Consider the following 21,067-nt stretch of genomic DNA (forward strand, 5'->3'; position numbering starts at 1 on the left):
TAACTGGCCCTGTCGTATTTTAATTATAAAATGTACGTCCACCGATTCCGTAACTGTTAGACACCTTAGTTCTTGCAACCTAATGGCCCGCCCGTTACGTTCCTCTACAGTGTAAATGTCTATTCATCATATACGATTACAGTTTGCTCTGTGGCAGGCCCACGTGGTTATAGGCTCGTATTTGTATAATGAAATTTTCACAATAAAGGTTTTTAAAAGAAAACATGGTAGTAGTATATACATTGGTAAAGTTTTTAATAATAGTGACTGTTTTAGAATCATTAAAAGGCAAGTGAAATAAAGCAGACCAATTACATGAAGGGTAAAAGGTATAATACGAAGGAACGCAGTAAAGATAAATGGTCAAGGGCTGTTGTGTTTTCTATTCCTGCAACATAAAGTGATCGATAAGAATCTCATATTCAGGCGTATCGGCGACTAAGACAGCAGGTCGACCCTCTTTTGCTCAACGGCTCCGTCATGGGACGAAGAAACGCTCTTTTTCTCGAAAAAAGAATATATTTTACTTGCAGGACAGTTGTAAAATTTCCGGGAAAGTACATTAGCCTGGAACATTATAACATATATTTAAGAAAAAATAATGTTCGGAAGTAATGAAAAGCGTAATTTTTAGGTCATATGACCAAGCCTTTCATCATTACAATAAGAAAAGTAAAATGAACCAATGAAAAGTTTTATTAACAAGTCACATGACTTGTTATGCTTACGTTACGCGCTGCGCGCCCCGGATGACTTCCGGATGCGCTAACGCGGCGCGTCATATGACGCATTACGCGACAACGCAGGTACAGAATATAGTCAAAATGTCTCCACCAACCAGCGGTCGGAACACAACCCCTTTCAGCAGGCTAAATAGTTCTGTTAAATGACAACAGAAGGGACAGGCAACAAGAACCATCAGTCAAAGAGGGGAGAGCTAGTTCTTCTCTACCGGGTTACATTGGGGCGCTACCGGAACTGATCGAATTGGTAGTCTACAGTGTTTCTGGATGTTTCAGACTGAAGCTGGGGTTAGCATGAGTGCAGCACCATTTCGTAGCTCCGTCGTGGTCATTCCGCAACCAATCATGGCAGCCGTTCTTTATCGTTATTTTGGGCGGGGTGGGTGGCGGAGCCGAGCTGTTTTGCAGCCATCATTGTGTGGAGTTCAGTTCATCTCACTAGTTTTGTATTTGTCATGAGGGGTTGTTCCTAATGTTTCTATTTTAGCGAGGTCAAAAAGAGATCCCATTAGTGGCCTACTGATTTTGCTCGATTCCTTTTCTTTTTTTTTTACACGATTTTTCGTTATCTGCAAAGACTAAACAGAGTATTGCGACTCTGTGTTTGTTTGTAAATAGAGAATGAACCAAAGAGAACTAATTCTAAAACAGTAAATACTTGGATAACAATCAATCAAATGGAGAGAGAAGCAGGCACGACGGATTACAATGGGGGCAAAGACCTGCGTTAACTACCTTTCACTATCTGCAAAGAGAGAGTACTCCTAATAGAAATGAGGGGGGGGGCACCATTCAAAGCAGATCAGTGTGCATAAACACGAAAATGTTTTCACTTACCACGTACTTGACATTCGACAGCTTATGATATTTGCTATTAAAAAACCATTGAAATTCACTGAAAAAACCATAGGTTATAGACCATATATAGTTAGGAATTAGCATTTACAAAACCTTGAAAATTCACTGAAAAAACCATAGGTTATAGACCATATATAGTTAGGAATTAGCATTTAAAAAACCTTATTTTACTCACACAAAACCATTGAAATTCCATATATAGTTAGTTGCACTAACTATATATCGCGCACCTGCAATCCACTGCTGATCATGTCACATATTACATCATTCATGACATGGTCAGTGACATCACTGATGACATCACTGATGACATCTCAAATGACATCACTGATGACATCACTGATGACATCTCATTTGACATCATTCTTGTGCTAATACGATAAACCTCTTCAGACTCTAATATAACCTTAGATACACTCAGTGTATACAGACACTCACACACTGCCACTCATCCATGGAGTTACTCACACACCCAGTCAGTCATGCAAAGAAACAATCTCATCTCCATTTCTTCAACTATACAGTTAAACACACCTTACTTATTGAAACATATACTAACACATATTTACTCTCTTATACAATCCCTGATACAAGTTCACAATGATCGATACAACCACTCACTCATTCGGTGGCTCTCATGCACAGTTATTTATATATGCCAACTCTCACATGTACTGTGTTTTACATATGTACTTACTATGACATGTAGCATTGAGATATCCATTCACTCATCAATACACTCATGCACACAGTCAACTGCCCATGTAGCTGTTTCCACATGCACTCTTGAACTCATACACCTAGTGAATAAACTGTTCACACATCTATGCATAGAGTCACACACCTTCCAGCCACCCCCACACAAACTCAATCTCCCATAGAAATACTTGGGCAACCAATTAATAACACATATAGCCTCTCGTATAGCTAATGATCAACACATGCAGCAGTTTACAGAACAACAGACATAATGATGCACAAATTAAGACAGTTTAGTCACTAACCCATGCATTCAGTGAGACACATTTAATCACTCACTCATACAGTCAGTCACGCACCTACTAAATCCTTCATCCAGACACTTATACATCCACTCATTCTTCAATATGTAAGACATATTTTAACTTTACAGAAACATACAGTCACTGGATGTTGTCATCAGTGATGTCATTTGAGATGTCATCAGTGATGTCATCAGTGATGTCACTGACCATGTCATGAATGATGTAATATGTGACATGATCAGCAGTGGATTGCAGGTGCGCGATATATAGTTAGTGCAACTAACTATATATGGAATTTCAATGGTTTTGTGTGAGTAAAATAAGGTTTTTTAAATGCTAATTCCTAACTATATATGGTCTATAACCTATGGTTTTTTCAGTGAATTTTCAAGGTTTTGTAAATGCTAATTCCTAACTATATATGGTCTATAACCTATGGTTTTTTCAGTGAATATATATATATATATATATACATATATATATATATCTGATGCACTTTTCATTGCACATGGTGTGTGATTAAAAAATCGTGAAAGAGAAACTGCTGCTGTGCCGTGTCTTTATCTGCGGAAATCGTGAGAAAAGAAGCTGATGTGACATATATATATATATATATATATATATATAGATGTAGTTGGAACCAATATATTTATATATTTGACACTTTCTGCTGAATAAAGATTGAAACACCTCGAGGTCCGTGTCCGGTGTCCTGTTTTGCCGGCTGAAAAAGCAGCGTGTGCAGGAGAGATACGGAGTTCACGATATATATATATATATATATATATATATATATATATATATATATATATGTATATATATATTCATTGAAAAAACCATAGGTTATAGACCATATATAGTTAGGAATTTGCATTTACAAAACCTTGAAAATTCACTGAAAAAACCATAGGTTATACACCATATATAGTTTGGAATTAGCATTTAAAAAACCTTATTTTACTCACACAAAACCAATGAAATTCCATATATAGTTAGTTGTACTAACTATATATCACGCACCCGCAATCCACTGCTGATCATGTCACATATGACATCATTCATGACATGGTCAGTGACATCACTGATGACATCACTGATGACATCTCAAATGACATCACTGATGACATCACTGATGACATCTCAAATGACATCACTGATGACATCACTGATGACAACATCCAGTGACTGTATTTTTCTGTAAAGTTAAAATATGTCTTACATATTTAAGAATGAGTGGATGTATAAGTGTCTGGATGAAGGATTTAGTAGGTGCATGACTGACTGTATGAGTGAGTGGTTAAATGTGTCTCACTGAGTGCATGGGTTAGTGACTAAACTGTCTTAATTTGTGCATCATTATGTCTGTTGTTCTGTAAACTGCTGCATGTGTTGATCAGTAGCTATATGAGTAACTATATGGGTTATTGATTGGTTGCCCAAGCATTTGTATGGGAGACTGAGAGTGTGTGTGGGTGGCTGGGAGGTGTATGTCTCTGTGCATAGATGTATGGGTTCAAAAGTGCATGTGGAAACAGCTGTATGGGTGGTTGACTGTGTGCATGACTGTATTGGTGAGTGAATAGATATCTCAGTGCTACATGTCAAAGTAAGTACATATGTAAAATACAGTACATGTGAGAGTTGACATATATAAATAACTGTGCATAAGAGCCAGTGAATGTGTGAGTGGCTGTATGGATCATTGTGCTCTTGTATCCAGGATTGTATAAGTGAGTAAATATGTTTTAGTATATGTTTGAATAAGTAAGGTGTGTATAACTGTATAGTTGTGAAAATGGAGCTGTGATTGATTCTTTGCATGACTGACTAGGTGTGTAAGTAACTCCATGGATGAGTGACAGTCTGTGAGTGTCTGTTTACACTGAGTGTATCTAAGGTTATATTAGAGTCTGAAGAGGTTCATCGTATTATCACATGAATGATGTCATCAGTGATGTGATCATTAATGTCAAATGAGATTTTATCAGTGATGTCATCAGTGATGTCATTTGAGATGTCATCAGTGATGTCATCAGTGATGTCATTTGAGATGTCATCAGTGATGTCATCAGTGATGTCACTGACCATGTCATGAATGATGTCATATGTGACATGATCAGCAGTGGATTGCGGGTGCGTGATATATAGTTAGTACAACTAACTATATATGGAATTTCATTGGTTTTGTGTGAGTAAAATAAGGTTTTTTAAATGCTAATTCCTAACTATATATGGTGTATAACCTATGGTTTTTTCAGTGAATTTTCAAGGTTTTGTAAATGCAAATTCCTAACTGTATATGGTCTATAACCTATGGTTTTTTCAATGAATTTCATTGGTTTTTTAAAAGCTAATATCTATAGCTGTAAAATGTATTCTTCTTTAAATACAAAAATATATTTTATATGTTTATTAATATTTTTTTTTAAATATTTTTTTTGTTTCGCTCCCGGTCCGCGAACCGGGAAGCTTTCCGTTAGCTCAAATAGATGCCGCGACCCGGTCCGCGAACCGATAAGAAATCAACATAGTGACGGTATCGCGTTGCCGCGTAATGCGTCTTATGACGTACTGCGTTAGCGCACCCGGAAGTGCCCCGGGGCGCGGACCGAGGCGCGAAACGCAGCTCCCCGGAAGCGATCTGCGTCGCGTCGCGAAAGCGCGACGTATCGCGTTGCCGCAAAATGCGTCTTGTGACGTATCGCGTTAGCGCACCCGGAAGTGTCCCGGGGCGCGGACCGAGGCGCGAAGCGCAGCGACCCGGAAGCTAACCGGGGAGCGTTCCGCAGCGAGTAACATGAGCGTGAGAGGTCATGTGACTTGGTAATAAAACTTTTCATTGGTTCATTTCACTTTTGGTTTCATAATGATGGAAGGCTAGGTCAGGTGACCTAAAAATAACACTTTTCATTGGTTGAGAACTTTTGCTTTTCCCAAATGATGAAAACCCCTCCTTCTTTCCTCACTCTGACTTTCATCTTGGTGAGAGAAAGACCCTTTTACATTCTAGAGAAATGGCTTCCATTGTTGCTTCAGCTAGTGTTCCCCCACCACCACCCCCACCTCCTCAAGGGAAGAAAGGACCACCTGCTCAAGCAATCATAGAAGAAGAGGAAGATCAAGAAGAGGAGCAAGAGGAGGAAGAGCCTGAGTTTTTGCGAGAGGAGCCCAGAAGATACAATAGAAAAGAAAACTACATCTGGCAATTTTTTAAATTTCCAGCAGGGCAAAAAAAAGTCAATGCCAGATATGTGTTTTGCCGTATTTGCGACGATCGACTTTCAAGGGGCACTGACAAGAAATACAGCTTCGGAAATTATACGATGCACAGGCATATGAGTAGGTGGCACCCAAATAATTATAGTGCTGCCCAGCTTCGTGATGAACAGCAAAATCCCCCGGCAATGGCAAGAAGATCTGTTGTCAAAGAAGTATCGGGACCAGAGGCGAGGGAGGTGATCCCGAACATTCAAATGGACATGGGGGAAGTAAAGCAAGTGTGCGTGTGGTGCAGCCAAACACTTTGCTACCGAGAAAGTAGCATTACTCTTATAATGAGAGCTATCAATAATCATGTTTGCCCGAAACGCCCCAAAAAATTAATTCTTCTTTTTTTCGTTGCTCCTGTTGAGCCCTTTTCAATGAATCATTTTTGTTTCCCCCCTCCCCCCCAAAAAACAAAAAAATTACAAAATGTTCAGAAAAAACAAAAAAAATATAAAAAATGTTCAGAAAAATAATTAAAAAAATGTAAAACAACAAAAACCCCCAAAAAAAGTTCTTTTCAGAACTACCTCCCCATTATAAAAAAAATTGGTAGAATTTTTGAAACTCTGCCAACCTCTATTTCTTTTAGTTCGCTTCCAGTTCGCACTCCGGTACGCGAACCAGGAGCGAACCAAAAAAAATATTTTTTAAAAAGAACAGTAAGTATAAGGGAAGGAAACAGACAGTTATGTTACAAGAAAGACAGCTACAGGGAGTAAAGAAAACATACTGTTACCCGCAATCCACTTCTGATCATGTCACATATTATATCATTCTTGACATGGTCAGTGACATCATCAGCAGTGGATTGCGAGTAACAGTATCTTTTGTTTACTTCCTATAGCTGTCTTTCTTGTAACATAAATGTCTGTTTCCTATCCTTATACTTACTGTTCTTGTTTTAAAAAATTTTTGAGATCATTCAGAAACAGTAACATTAATAGAGACAGAATGAGTGAATAATAATGAAGAAGTATGAGAAGAGAGGGACTGAGAAAAATACTGGAAGGAGTAGAATAATTAAGTAATAGAGAAAGGAATGAGAGAAGTAGCAAACGCAGGAAAGTAAGGATTAAAGAAATGAAGCAGTAGAACTAATAGATGTTAAATGTGATAGATTAAATGATTGATTCAGAATGACGATAAGGTGTGTCCTCTCCAAAAGTTTGTTTAAGATGAGGCCTACTCAGGGTTGCATATCAAATTTATGCTTGTTGAAGAATACAGAGGAGATAATACATGTGAAGGCCTACCATTGAAGTAAAACATGTCCACTTCACTCTTGAACAACGGCCAGACCTCTTCTGTGTCCATAGACAGACCTAAAGTTCATCTGCACAATGTCATCCGTAAACTTAGAAAACACAAGTAATGTAATTGAAAAACGTGGAGTTTCTTTTGCTCATTTCACAATCACATCACCTGTGTTGCCTTTGCTTAGGTATCTCATAGTGCAGATGTAGTTCAGCATATGAAACAGTACGCAGAAGTGCAGCAGTGTATGCATTAATACATGTGAAGGCCTACCAATGAAGTAAGTCATGTCCACTTATTACATCATTCATGACATAGTCAGTGACATCATCAGCAGTGGATTGCGGGTTAAAAGAGTAGAAAACATTTACCTTATAATTCTTGTTAACTTTTTCAAATATTTTTTCATACTTTCAATCTGTAAAAGAGAGAAGAAACATTTCAAAAATATTAAAACATGTATTTAAAAATTTGAAAAGACAAGGGAAAAGGTTCAAGAAGAAACAGTTTTTCAAAAACTTTGAGATTTACAGAAGCCTCTGCTGCTATACGTCCCCTACACAATCCTAAAGATATATATTTTAAACAAACAGTATCTTGATGCTGATGAAGTGAGGCCTATTTTGGAACATGGTGCATCTTTTGCACTGCTGATGTCTCACAATAGTGATGCAATAGCAGCGCAAAAAAGATGTAAAGCCATCATAAAATTGTGTCTAACATTTTAAATGATTCTTTCAGGATACAAATAAGATGTGTCCTTTCAAGAGGTTTCTTTAAGGTGAGGCCTATTCAGTTTTAAAAAAAAAACAGTACCCAGAAGTGCAGCACTGTAAGCATTAACTTTGACACTTACAGAAGCCTCAGTTTCTCCATATCTACCTCACATTTCTAAATGTATATCATAAGTACAAAAAGTGGAACATTAATTATACATGTTAAATGGTTTATTTTTGCTGTTCTCAGAATATATCAAATTTCACTTAAATCAGTGACTTGAAGGTATTCATCATGTAACAGCGGGGAAAAAAAACCACAATCAAAATGATTGTGTTTAAAAAACCCATACAACATAAGAAATCAGAATTCAGAACTCCTTAAAGTTAACTTACTTTCCATGACGTCAAAGGATGTCCTATGAACAGCTTACACTCTTTTGTGCTGTTATTACTTTCAGCCCGCCACTTTCTGAAAGAAAATCTCCATCGTTTTTAAAAACACGTTACATGCAATAAATGACTTCTTGCTCTCTACCACAAGTTTCCACAAGGCCAAATCTTGTCAGAGCCATTTATAACTCTTGGATTTCTTGTAAGCCAATCCCGTCATTTGGCATTTCCGCAACTTTCAGAATTAAAATGTTGAAGATCATTTTCACAATCCTGGAATAGTAATATCTTCCCCTTCTTGCTCAGTCATGTTCTACATTTCCTATGACACTGATACTGCTTACTATGAAGCAGACTTACACTACCTCTATGACTACTACAATTATTTAATTCTCTACATCACTTTTAATCACAAAGCAATGTAAAACAGTAGACAGCATTGCAGACTTACATTCCCTCTACTCCATGTTTTGATTGGCTGCTTCAATTAGCTTATAAAAAGAAACAGTTTTTCTGAACTCATTCAAAGTGCACGTATTTCTCCATGACGTCCAGTCTTATGGTTAGAAGTTATGTCTCTGAACTACACTTATCCTCAAGGCCAAATTGTGTAGGAGCCATTAGAACTTCTTGAAATTCCACAGAGCACATCCTGAGATTATTTCCCTAAAATTTTGGTTTTAAAAACACCAGGTAAGAGTTTTTAAGGTCATACGGCAATTTTTTTTGAAAATTAAAACAGAATCATTGCAGAATGACCAGCCATTTCTAGACTTTAAATAAGCTGTGTAATGTCCTGATGTTATTGAAGGGCCGTCATGATATATAATTGCTGCAGTTACAAAAGTCCTTCCTGATATTGACAACTGCGAAGCTACAACATTTTTAATTAAAGTTGTCAATTTTGTTCCATCAGGCCTACATCGTTGGAACATTAAAATTACATACTGGCCATATGTTCGTATATGTGGACATCATTTCAGATTTACATTGGCTACACTCCATGTTGTGATCAGCTGCTTTTACTAGCTTATTAAAAGAGACTGATTTACTGGCTGGCAAAGTTAAATATATAAATCTTTCTGAGTCTACACTAGTAGTACTTGATACCATACAGTTCTCGCAGTCATGCTGCCATTGATAAGAAAGCCCAAACAGCTGATCTACATCTACACCTTCAGCATGTAATACATCAAGCATATACATTAAAAACTCCTGACAATCTTGCTGAATATTTTGAGAGAATTGTGTTTGCCCTGAACATCTGTCTAACAGATTTCGAATTTCAGACACACTTTCTATGTTTCTTCTATCAGTGCTACATTTCTCTAACACAGAATTTAACAAACTGCAAAATCTTTGATCAGAATTGACCACAATCTCTTCTTTTACATTTTCTAGAGAAAACAAAACATTAACCACTACATTAGCATAGCAGTTGACACCAGAACTGTTTTCAAACTGAAAACCAACAACATCTTCAACAGAATCCTTTTTGTTTCTGCTTGTAATTTTAGGTTCATTGACTTTTTGTCTTTTTGCTACAACCTCCCCAGTATTGGTCACATTTCTTCGTTTCCGGCCTACCACACGTTTTTCAAACAAAGGATACTGAGGCAAATGTGGCGCATACTCTCTTCTTAACCTATTGTATTCCTTAACACAATCTAGATCCGCACAAATGTTTGTGACATCACACTCAATCAAGTACAATCCCGATAAAGTTCTAACTCGTGACAATGCCACATATGCCATACCCTCCTTGAACACAGAACTGCCAATATTCACCAATGCACTGTCTACACTTAAACCTTGCGATTTATGAATTGTCACCGCATATGCCAAGCAAACAGGAAACTGCTTACGGCGAACATATAAGTCTTTTACAAGCAAAAATCTAGCAGAACAACGACCAATTAGCTGTACTTCCTCAATGCCATCAAATTTAATTTTTAAAAATTCAATTCCATCTCTATTTCTGTATTTCACAAAATCAACAACATTACCCATTGATCCATTTACCAGACCTCTTTCAACATGTAAATTCCTTCTTAAAATTATACGGCAGTTCAAGCACACATTCAGAGTCTTTTCAAAACCTGCAGTTTTAGATATACTCTTCTCTAATGAATCCAATTTTGTTTTCAGATTCTCAGACAAAATAATTGTTGATCCCATATGCTCTACTCTATCAATAGCTTCCAGTTTCACAATCTCTTGCTTTTCTAAATGCAACATTTTGTTGTTAAATTTGGCACATTCTGCAAGAGTTGGCATCAAACATATTCCAGATTTCTTCTCAGTAATTTTCTGAAAAATATTCTCAGGCACAACATCTTGTTCTGGATATAAATTTGACAGTAATCGTGCATGTAAAGCTTCTTTCCCATGCTCAGTCACTTTTCCAATTCTAACATCTTGTAGAATAGTCTTGTAAACTTCATCCTTCGCCTGACGCATATTTTCATGCAGTTCAGCATAATTGAAGTTTAACCATATATTGACGTTGCCAATGCTGCCTAGGCACTTCCTGGTATCTTCATGCGTGAGCATTTTGAACACAGGTTGCCCTTTCACTGGTGTCAGCTGCAGAAGATCTCCGAAAACAATGATGTGTTTGCCACCAAATAACACATCATACTCTGTTTTGAGAACTTCTTGCATCCTCAAATGCACAAAGGCAAGCATGACATTGGAAACCATGCTTACTTCGTCAATGATAAGAAGTTTCATTTTCCTCAAGATTCTTGAAACTTCAAAACAAGCATCTCCAGATAGCTTGTGATATTGTAATTTGTTGTCATGCTCCACTGGCAGCATCAGTAAACGATGTAAAGTAATCCCTTTAATATTATGTGCTGCCAGTCCAGTTGGAGCAGTGACAACACAAGACAGCGATGACTCTGTCCTTTCCTGCAAATAGCATGAAATTGCTTTAATGAGGAAACTTTTTCCAGTTCCCGCTTCTCCACTCACGTACAGTCGGACAGGCTTCAACGACGTACATGAGCACTCTTTCTTATCATGACTTAATCCATGATCAATTTGCATGGTAACTTCGTCATATATTTTCCTCTGCTCAACGTTGAGTTGTCTTTCCAACTCTTCTAAGTTAACCGCATCCTCTTGAGCATGTGCCATGGCTCTTTCCACTTCATTCATAGCAGTGGCAGCTTCATTTTCAATACCAGGTCCTCCTAGTGGATCCTGACTCAATGAAGCAGAACTCTGACTGTCCTGAGAACTGTCTCTGGCAATCTCGGCAGCAATCGTTGCTTCCTGCTCAATTTCCGCATTCAACATTTCTACATATTTGGGAAAAGCAGGACATTCTATGGTCTCCTTGGTGGCATTGAAAGAGTCTTCATAACAGAGGAAATCTCCAAGCAGTTCCTCTTCTGCACGCCAAGGCTTGAAAAGTTGCAAAAGTGCTAAATAGAAAAACTCCTTTTTTTCAGGAGATTCGCCACTCAATTTTCGATGGTTTACCAAGTGGCATTTTCTTTGCTTGACCAGACATCCCTCACTTCCTATTACAGCATACACTCCTTTCTCAGTATCTTCTTTGATGTTCCTCTTGAATATGTAATTTTGAAGAACCTCATACAGACAAACATTCTCGAGGTGAATGCTTCGATTTGGATAATATGTATCCAACATGTTGGTCTTCAAAATGTCGGTACTGTTTGGCTCCTTTTCCGCCAAATACTCAATTTCCCGCACAGGTTTGAGAACTCGATTACGCGTTGCAGCAAGACCAAGACTCGCCCAAACGATACTCCTGGACTTGGCATAGAGACTTGCTGAAGACAACCGGTCAGAACATTCGTACGCTCCGATTTCTCGATGCGACAACATCTTCAGACTGAAACTGTACAACTTCTTGCTGAGGCTCTTTTCATGGGAAATGTCCTCCCACATATCCTTCAATTCTGTCTTCTCTTTTTTGGTGATGTAAGACGTCACATACCGAGCCACAGCCATACAGTTATCAGCCACAAACTGTATATCCATGTTAGCATTCCACATGGACAAAATCACCGGGTTGTAGTCGTTGATGTACTTGGACTCTTCGTTCCTCTTCAAATTGTAGGTGTTTTTAGGTGATTTCTTCATGACATTGTGTCGCAGCGAAGACATCAAACTGTTTACTCTTCCTTTAGAAATCACCGGTCGTGGAAAGCCGAAACGACATTTAGTGCAGAACTTGTCCTTGTTTCGGAATTTACGACGGCAGTACTTTCCACATCGATGGCTTTGGAAACGCAGAACTTTTTCTCTTAGGCTTTTCTTCTCCTTTGCGTTTGGAACAGCACACGTCGAATACTGTTGGATGAAACTCATCACTGAGTCTTCTGGATCCGTTCCAAATTTAGGTGCATCCTTGATCCACAGCAACATATGTATATGAGGAGCACCTCTTGCTTGGTACTCCTTTCTCCAGAAGAAATCCAACACCTCTCCAAGAGGTGGATTCTTCTTATTCATGATGAAAGACATCATAGCTTCAAATCTATGATTGAAGTACCTACATACATTGACTGGATCCAAAGAGCACAGTTCTCCGGGTGTCTTGAATTCGATGTTATCTACGTTAGCATTTGCCTCTCGTAGAAATTCAAGTAAGTCTTCCCAGCCATACTCGGCACAGCTCAGAGTGAGGAACCATGTGGGAGTACCTAAGTTCCTCAGCATACATTTTAAATCCCCATGACGACGGTACCAGTACTCATTAGTACCACGCTGACACGCCATGAGATTAATCAGGTGAGAATCCAAAATACTGTCTTGGACATTGACTTTATCCATAAAGTCACTTGCCGAGATGTTTTGCATGTGTATACCACTTTTCAAGATGTGGTTCACTGCATATGACAGTCCAGACAGATCGCTTTCAAACAGGAGATGAAACAAATAAGGAATGCATTGTCGAAACCTAGCATCTCCTGCATACAATCGCAAAGTCCGGTATTCAGAAGCAGGAATTTGATGAGGTCGCTCATCATATCTTCCTCCCTGACCTGTTGGAAAAAGCTGTGGGAAACACCGAGCTTCCAAACTTTCCTCCCAAACACTAATGGGACTCCCTTTGGCTTGTTTCATTTGAAACAACTCAATAGCATTCCCCATGACTTCCTTGGAATGCAAAGGATGAACACTATAATGTTCATATATTTCTTCACTAGTAGAGGGTTCTACTTTCTCAATTTGACCAGCACACAAATCGCTATCCTCTTCCTCACTTACTTCCTCTTCTGCAACATATACATTCTTATAGTATTTATTATTTTTTTTCAAATACAATGTTGCCTTTTTAACTTTCCTAACATCTACTAAATCTTGCCATATTTTCTTATTCTTTGTCGGAACCCCATTAACTAAGATAACCAGAGGTTCCTCTTCCACTTTTTCTACTCCAATTGTGTTAATGTTTTTCTTCAAATCTAGAGGCAAATAAACAACTCTTCCCTTTAATCCTCTCTGTAAATCTGATGGAGGCAATTTCCCTGTCTTTGGCTCCATTCTTACAATAGCCTGAAAGGGATGGATACTTTGAATCAAAATAGATTCATAAGTATTTAAATCCTTCAATTCAGAAGGAATCTCAACCAATTCCAGATTATTATGAACTGCTCTAGCAGGCATCTGGTTTTGATTTAATTTGCAACAACAATAACTACACACACGTTGATCCAATCCCAAATCAAAACAATTTTCTACCATCAAGTATGTTGCGAAATCCTTCCATTCACTATTATTTTCCCTTTCACTTTTTGCATATAAATCCACTATCTTAGTCTGATTCTTATAATAAGTGCGTCGACAACACACACAAGTGAAATTAGGCCTCTCACTTGATTTCACCTCAAACGTCGCAATTTCCCTCTGGAAATTATCTGTACTGGAAACCTGTACACTATCTTCCACATGACCCTCTTCTTCTTGCTCAATTTCAACATTCTCCTCTTTACTTCCAAAGTAACAAAACTCAATTTCTTCACATATATTCTTCACATCTATTTCAGAACCATGCAAAAGAGCAGCGCATAATTGTTTAAGCATAATTGCTGGACTCTTAGCATAATACAACATTCTAACTAATTTCCTCACTTTATTATGATGCACTGCTAGCATCCTGAAATGATGAAAAACACTCTGGCATACTCTCCTGGAAAGACAAGCCAGTGAATGACCATGCAAACCTGTTACTTCTCTTACTCTGCAAGGATCTAAATCTTGCAACAACCTTATTTTCTGCTTCAAACTTTTCTTATTTATTGACCGTACAAAATCACAAAGCAAATTGATGGAATCTTGTCGCACACTGCAAATACTACTACACTTCCAGGTGTACACAGGACCCTTAGCACGTCTTCCTAAAACCTCATTACCTAACACCTCTTCTGCCTCTGTTGTCACAAGTTTTTCTTTTTCAACTGGACAACCATCTTTCACTTCATAAGCACGACCACTGGTGTCAACTGCATGCACCAAATCATTATCCTGGAAATAACTCTCCTCATTAAAAAATGCCTCACAGCTTGAACTATGCATCCATTCTCCAGAAAAAACTTCACAAAAATTACTACGATTAACTATTCTCTTCCATCTACTATTTCTTTTGAAATCATAAATTGCCTTGTTTAGCTTCCTAATTCTATTGATTATCAAAATAAATAACTTACGTTTAATTTCAAATGCCTGATCAATAACTTTCTCAACTTTTTTTTTTCTCTTATAAAAAACCAGTTTCTGTTGACCTTTCTTAATATTTTTTAACAAATTGCCAATTATCCTGTTGCGGAACATTCGTTTACGAATCTCCCTAAACTGTTGTTTCCTTCTACTATCATGCACAGAGTTATCTCTTGCTCTAGCAGTAACATTTTTGATTGGCCTTTCCTTTCCATTTGAATTCCTTCTCGTTTTATGGACTGAAACATTTTCTGTAGTAATATTTTTTTTACTACACATATTTCTTATGAAATATTTTGTGCTCTTACCCGGTGCTTTCTTCGTGACTTGACAAATCTTTTTGTTAGAGGACTGCTGCTTATTTTCTTTCACCTGCTGTCTTTGACAATTTGCAGCCTTTCTCTGTCTTTCTATTGTTGGCATGGTGAAATCTTGAAATGATCTGCAGTTGAATCTGTGGTAAAATATAATAAAAAATGTTATTAACCATTATTACCAAACAGTAAAACAATAACAGTGATCAAAAACTTAACACACTACTTGACATTTTAAATAGAAGATTTTTTAGTCCTTGCAAATTTACAATACAGAAATAGCAGAAAAGAAATGACATTTATATTTATGTTACCTGTGCTATTTTATATGTGAATCTGATCTAATTTTATGAGCATATTTTAATATTTTATTGAAGACACTACACATAACCTGCTTTTGAAGGTGTCTTTATTTTTAAATTAAACGGTTTACCTTTTTACTTTTTATTAATTATAAATTTTAAAAATAAATGTTTATATTTCCATAGGCTCAAGCAGGTCAGCTTCCCATCCTATGTCATATAATTCGGACAAATCTGCATCCTCATCACGCTCTTCTTCATCCTCAGGATTTAAATCATCCAAGGGATCAACATCCACTGATGTTTCAATTACAAGTTCAATGATGAGGTCAAAATCAACTGATTGCAGATTGTCGCTCATGTTGAGGTTGTCTTTATCTTTAAAGAAAGATAACAACAATGAGATGTTGCAGAGTAAGTGACAAATCTCAGAGATTATAATAGTAAAATTGTTTAACAAGAGTAATATTTTGCAGCTATTATTTAGCCATGTCCAGCAATGCTGAGCAGGTGAAGACTATGTCTAAATTTTCAGTGAACAGGACTCATCTCTTCTTAACCTTGGATAAGCCTCACCGACTCTGTGTGTCCTGCACATACTTAAATGTAAAGGGGCAGATTTATGTTAAATGGCACATCCCCAGGCATGCACCAGTTAACGTGCACCACTACTCTGCCACCCATGGTGTGCCGTATTTACAATCAGATAGGAGAAAGCTTCGTCAAAACCCTCCGCCTGCTTTAAGCAGGCATAGGTCTTGACGCAACATTGTGGAGATGGGGCACCCCTGAGCCTTGCTTGAGCTGCATCGCACTTGCGATACAACTCCAGCAATCACTACCTTTACAGCACAGATACGTCACGCATCTGTGCCATTTTTGCCCCATGATGCCCCGCATTCTAAATGCGTTGAAAGTTAAGGAGATAGGCCCCGGGACGTGGGGTAGGCTGGACCGTGTATAATTTTTGAAAAACAAGTACCACCCCCACCAATTTTCAGTGCTCTTTACTGCGAGCAAACAAATCAAGAAATGAATCACCGATCTGTTTGGTATATTTATTTTTACCTGTTATTTACTAAGTTCAACATATAAACTTCAACGAGTTGTCCGAGGAAGACACTCAACATATAATTATTACTGGACACAAAAGAAAATATATATACCGAAATTCACAAAAACAATTTAAAGAGAATATATATCACGAAATTCACAAAAACAATTTTGAACAAGGAAAATGCGGCTATTTTGGTTCGCATTTTACAGGTCTAAAGAAGGAATGACGGGCCAGTTGAAATAAGAAAGGGGCAGGGATTTATCCCGGTACTGTCCCAGGTATGAACACGATGATTTCTTTCTTGATGGTTCGCGGGTCTTCCCGCGTGTGTTTTCAATGATTATGCTATGCCTGACGGCATTTTAAGTTCTATGTTATCTTACAGATAACAAGGTCCTACTACAAGTTTTGGTGTTCACAGATCCCCGAGATCAGGCCTTCGGAGCCACTTTTCAGGTATTAAAAGGGCCTAGAGGGGCAGTGGGGGCAGTCACTCGGATACTGAACACAATGGTGACATATCGCTCTCTCTTTCTGTTTTTGTTTTTAACACACACTTTTAGATCCAGATTGAATGAGCCCTGATGAGAGCCCGTTAATTGTTTCACAGACTCGAAACGCGTCGGCATCATTGGAGGAATGCATAGAGAATACATAATTGTCTTCTTGGTCTAACTGGCCATTTGATTAATTCGTCTGCATTCTCCCATTGTTTTCCTAGAACGTGTCTCCTTCATTGAGTACATATTGTTTTTGGATGAGCAAATGTTCCGATCAATTTAAGTTACTATGAAATGAATGTTGCTAAATGACCATTCACCATGAAATATGTATTACACTAATTGTGTGTTTTTCCTTGTTCAAAATTGTTTTTGTGAATTTCGTGATATATATTCTCTTTAAATTGTTTTTGTGAATTTCGGTATATATATTTTCTTTTGTGTCCAGTAATAATTATATGTTGAGTGTCTTCCTCGGACAACTCGTTGAAGTTTATATGTTGAACTTAGTAAATAACAGGTAAAAATAAATATACCAAACAGATCGGTGATTCATTTCTTGATTTGTTTGCTCGCAGTAAAGAGCACTGAAAATTGGTGGGGGTGGTACTTGTTTTTCAAAAAAAAAAAAAAAAAAAAAAAAAAAAAAAAAAAACCGCATTCTAAATGCAGCACACCATGGGTGGCGGAACAGCGGCGCAGGATGACTGACACATCCCTGGTGATGCACCAGTCATCATAAATCTATCCCTAAGCTTCTTATCTTGTTACAGATGAACCGCCATATGTAGCATGAAACTATTTTGCATTTCCTAAATAGCGAATTTTAAGGAATAAATAGCAATTCTTTACCATTCCTAATTTGCAATGAGCAAATTGCTAATTGCAAGTTACCCATTCATTTCCATGGGCTAGGAGGCTCATAGGAATGAAGGTTTAATTTGCGATTAGCAATTTGCTCATCACAAATTAGGAATTTTTCCAAGGGTGCAGGGGTGTCTCAAGAACACCCTGCTGCACCCCTGAAAAAGAAATTTGGCGGCATATGGCACACATACATGCCCTAAGGGCATGTGTTGGCGTCATATGGGACCTTTTGTTTTTTTGAAAAAAAGCTTTTTGAAAAGAATTCACAAATTACCACCAATTTACCACAATAGTTTCCAAATCCTTAATGTCATTTTTTACATATTTTTTGTTTGATACATTGCATTTAAGTAGTCACAAAATTTGCAAATCCTTCAGTGCAATTGCAAAATAAGGAATAGCAAATTTTGCTACTCCTTATTTTGCATCAAACTTGTTTGATACATACCATTTGTCTAATTAACATTCGCAAAGGCCGAAATTCGTAGAATTTTGATCTTTGCGAATGCTAATTAGCTTGATACATATGGCCCCAAGTGAGGCCTGTCTTGCGACATGGTGCATCTTTTGCATCACTGCTGCATCGGTTTCATGTGGTACGTTTTTTTTACACCATGACATATCTGCCTAAATGCATCAATTTGTAATGTTGTCGCCTCATAGCAAATCTTTTGCACCGCCGCTGCATCATAAAAGTGACGCACAGTGGCACAAAAGAGGCATACACCTATCATAAATCTGTCCCTAGCATTTTAAATGATTAATCCAGGATGACGATAAGGTGTGGCCTATCCAGAGGTTTGTTTAAGGTGAGGCCTACTCAGGATTGCAGATTAAAGTTACGCTTGATGAAGAATACAGAGGAGATAATACATGTAAAGGCCTACCAATGAAGTAAGTAATGTGCACTTTATTGCGCCAGTCATCATAAATGTATCCCTAAGCTTCTTATCTTGTTACAGATGAACCACCATATGTACCATCAAACTATTTTGCATTTCCTAAATAGCAAATTTTAAGGAATAAATAGCAATTCTTTACCATTCCTAATTTGCAATGAGCAAATTGCTAATTGCAAATTAGCACCGCCGCTGCATCATAAAAGTGACGCACAGTGGCACAAAAGAGGCATACACCTATCATAAATCTGTCCCTAGCATTTTAAATGATTAATCCAGGATGACAATAAGGTGTGGCCTATCCAAAGGTTTGTTTAAGGTGAGGCCTACTCAGGATTGCAGATTAAAGTTACGCTTGATGAAGAATACAGAGGAGATGATACATGTAAAGGCCTACCAATGAAGTAAGTAATGTCCACTTTATTGCGCCAGTCATCATAAATGTATCCCTAAGCTTCTTATCTTGTTACAGATGAACCACCATATGTACCATCAAACTATTTTGCATTTCCTAAATAGCAAATTTTAAGGAATAAATAGCAATTCTTTACCATTCCTAATTTGCAATGAGCAAATTGCTAATTGCAAGTTACCCATTCATTTCCATGGGCTAGGAGGCTCATAGGAATGAAGGTTGCAATTTGCGATTAGCAATTAGCTCATCACAAAATAGGAATTTTTTCAAGCGTGCAGGGGTATCTCAAGAACACCCTGCTACACCCCTGAAAAAGAAATTTGGGGGCATATGGCACACATACATGCCCTAAGGACATGTATAGGCGTCATATGGCACCTTTTGTTTTTTGGAAAAAAATGCTTTTTGAAAAGAATTCGCAAATTACCACAAACTAGAAGTTGGTGGTAGTTTCCAAATCCTTAATATCATTTTTTACATATTTTTTGTTTGATACATTGCATTTAAGGAATCGCAAAATTTGCAAATCCTTCAGTGCAATCGCAAAATAAGGAATAGCAAATTTTGAATTAAGGACATTTTAAGTAATTTCCACATGTGCAGTGTTTTCAAATTATGATTTGAAAATCGTTTTTGGGGAAAAGTAATGGTTTGCAAATTTATGACAAGGACATAATGGTGTATGCTTCTCTATAAGGCATTTCAGTGTCTCTGATGTCATTTTTCCCATATTACATTATAAGACCTTTCCCCATAGAGCACATTCCTTGTAAATATGCTCCCACCTGTGCATGGTGAATTTAGATTTTGACTGTTTGAGTCACATAGCCATGTTAAAAGTCACCCCAAAAAATTGCAAACGCTTTAAAAAAACACATTCATGTGTCTTAAGGACATTTTAAGTCATTTCCCCGTGGACAGTGTTTTGTAAGTGGCGCAAAAGAGGCATACACCTATCATAAATCTGTCCCTAGCATTTTAAATGATTAATTCAGGATGACGATAAGGTGTGGCCTATCCAGAGGTTTGTTTAAGGTGAGGCCTACTCAGGATTGCAGATTAAAGTTACGCTTGATGAAGAATACAGAGGACATAATACATGTAAAGCTCTACCAATGAAGTAAGTGATGTCCACTTCATTGCGCCAGTCATCATAAATGTATCCCTAAGCTTCTTATCTTGTTAGACATCAACCGCCATATGTATCATATAACTATTTTGCATTTCCAAAATAGCGAATTTTAAGGAATAAATAGCGATTCTTTACCATTCCTAATTTGCGATGAGCAAATTGCTAATTGCAAATTACCCATTCATTTCCATGGAGCAGGAGGCCCATAGGAATGAAGGTGCAATTTGCGATTAGCAATTAGCTCATCGCAAATTAGGAATTTTTCCAAAGGTGCAGGGGTGTCTCAAGAACACCCTGCTGCACCCCTGAAAACGAAATTTGGGGGCATATGGCGCACATAAATTTTAACAACATTCCTTTACCTCAAAAACGATTTTCAATTCATAATTTGAAAACACTGCCCACAGGGAAATTACTTAAAATGTCCTTAAGACACATGAAAGTGTTTTTTTATTGCCTTTCCAGCATGGTTGGGTCACTTTTAACATGGCTATGTAACACAAACATTTAAAATCTAAATTTCCCATGCACAGGTCGGAGCATATTTACAAGCAACTTGCGCCACAGAGAAAGGTCTTACATTAAAATGGGAAAAATAACATCAGGGACAGTCAATTGCCGTATAAAGAAGCATACACCATTATGTCCTT

The sequence above is a fragment of the Lissotriton helveticus genome, chromosome 2_1 (genome assembly GCF_964261635.1).
Source record: "Lissotriton helveticus chromosome 2_1, aLisHel1.1, whole genome shotgun sequence".
NCBI lineage: Eukaryota > Metazoa > Chordata > Amphibia > Caudata > Salamandridae > Lissotriton > Lissotriton helveticus.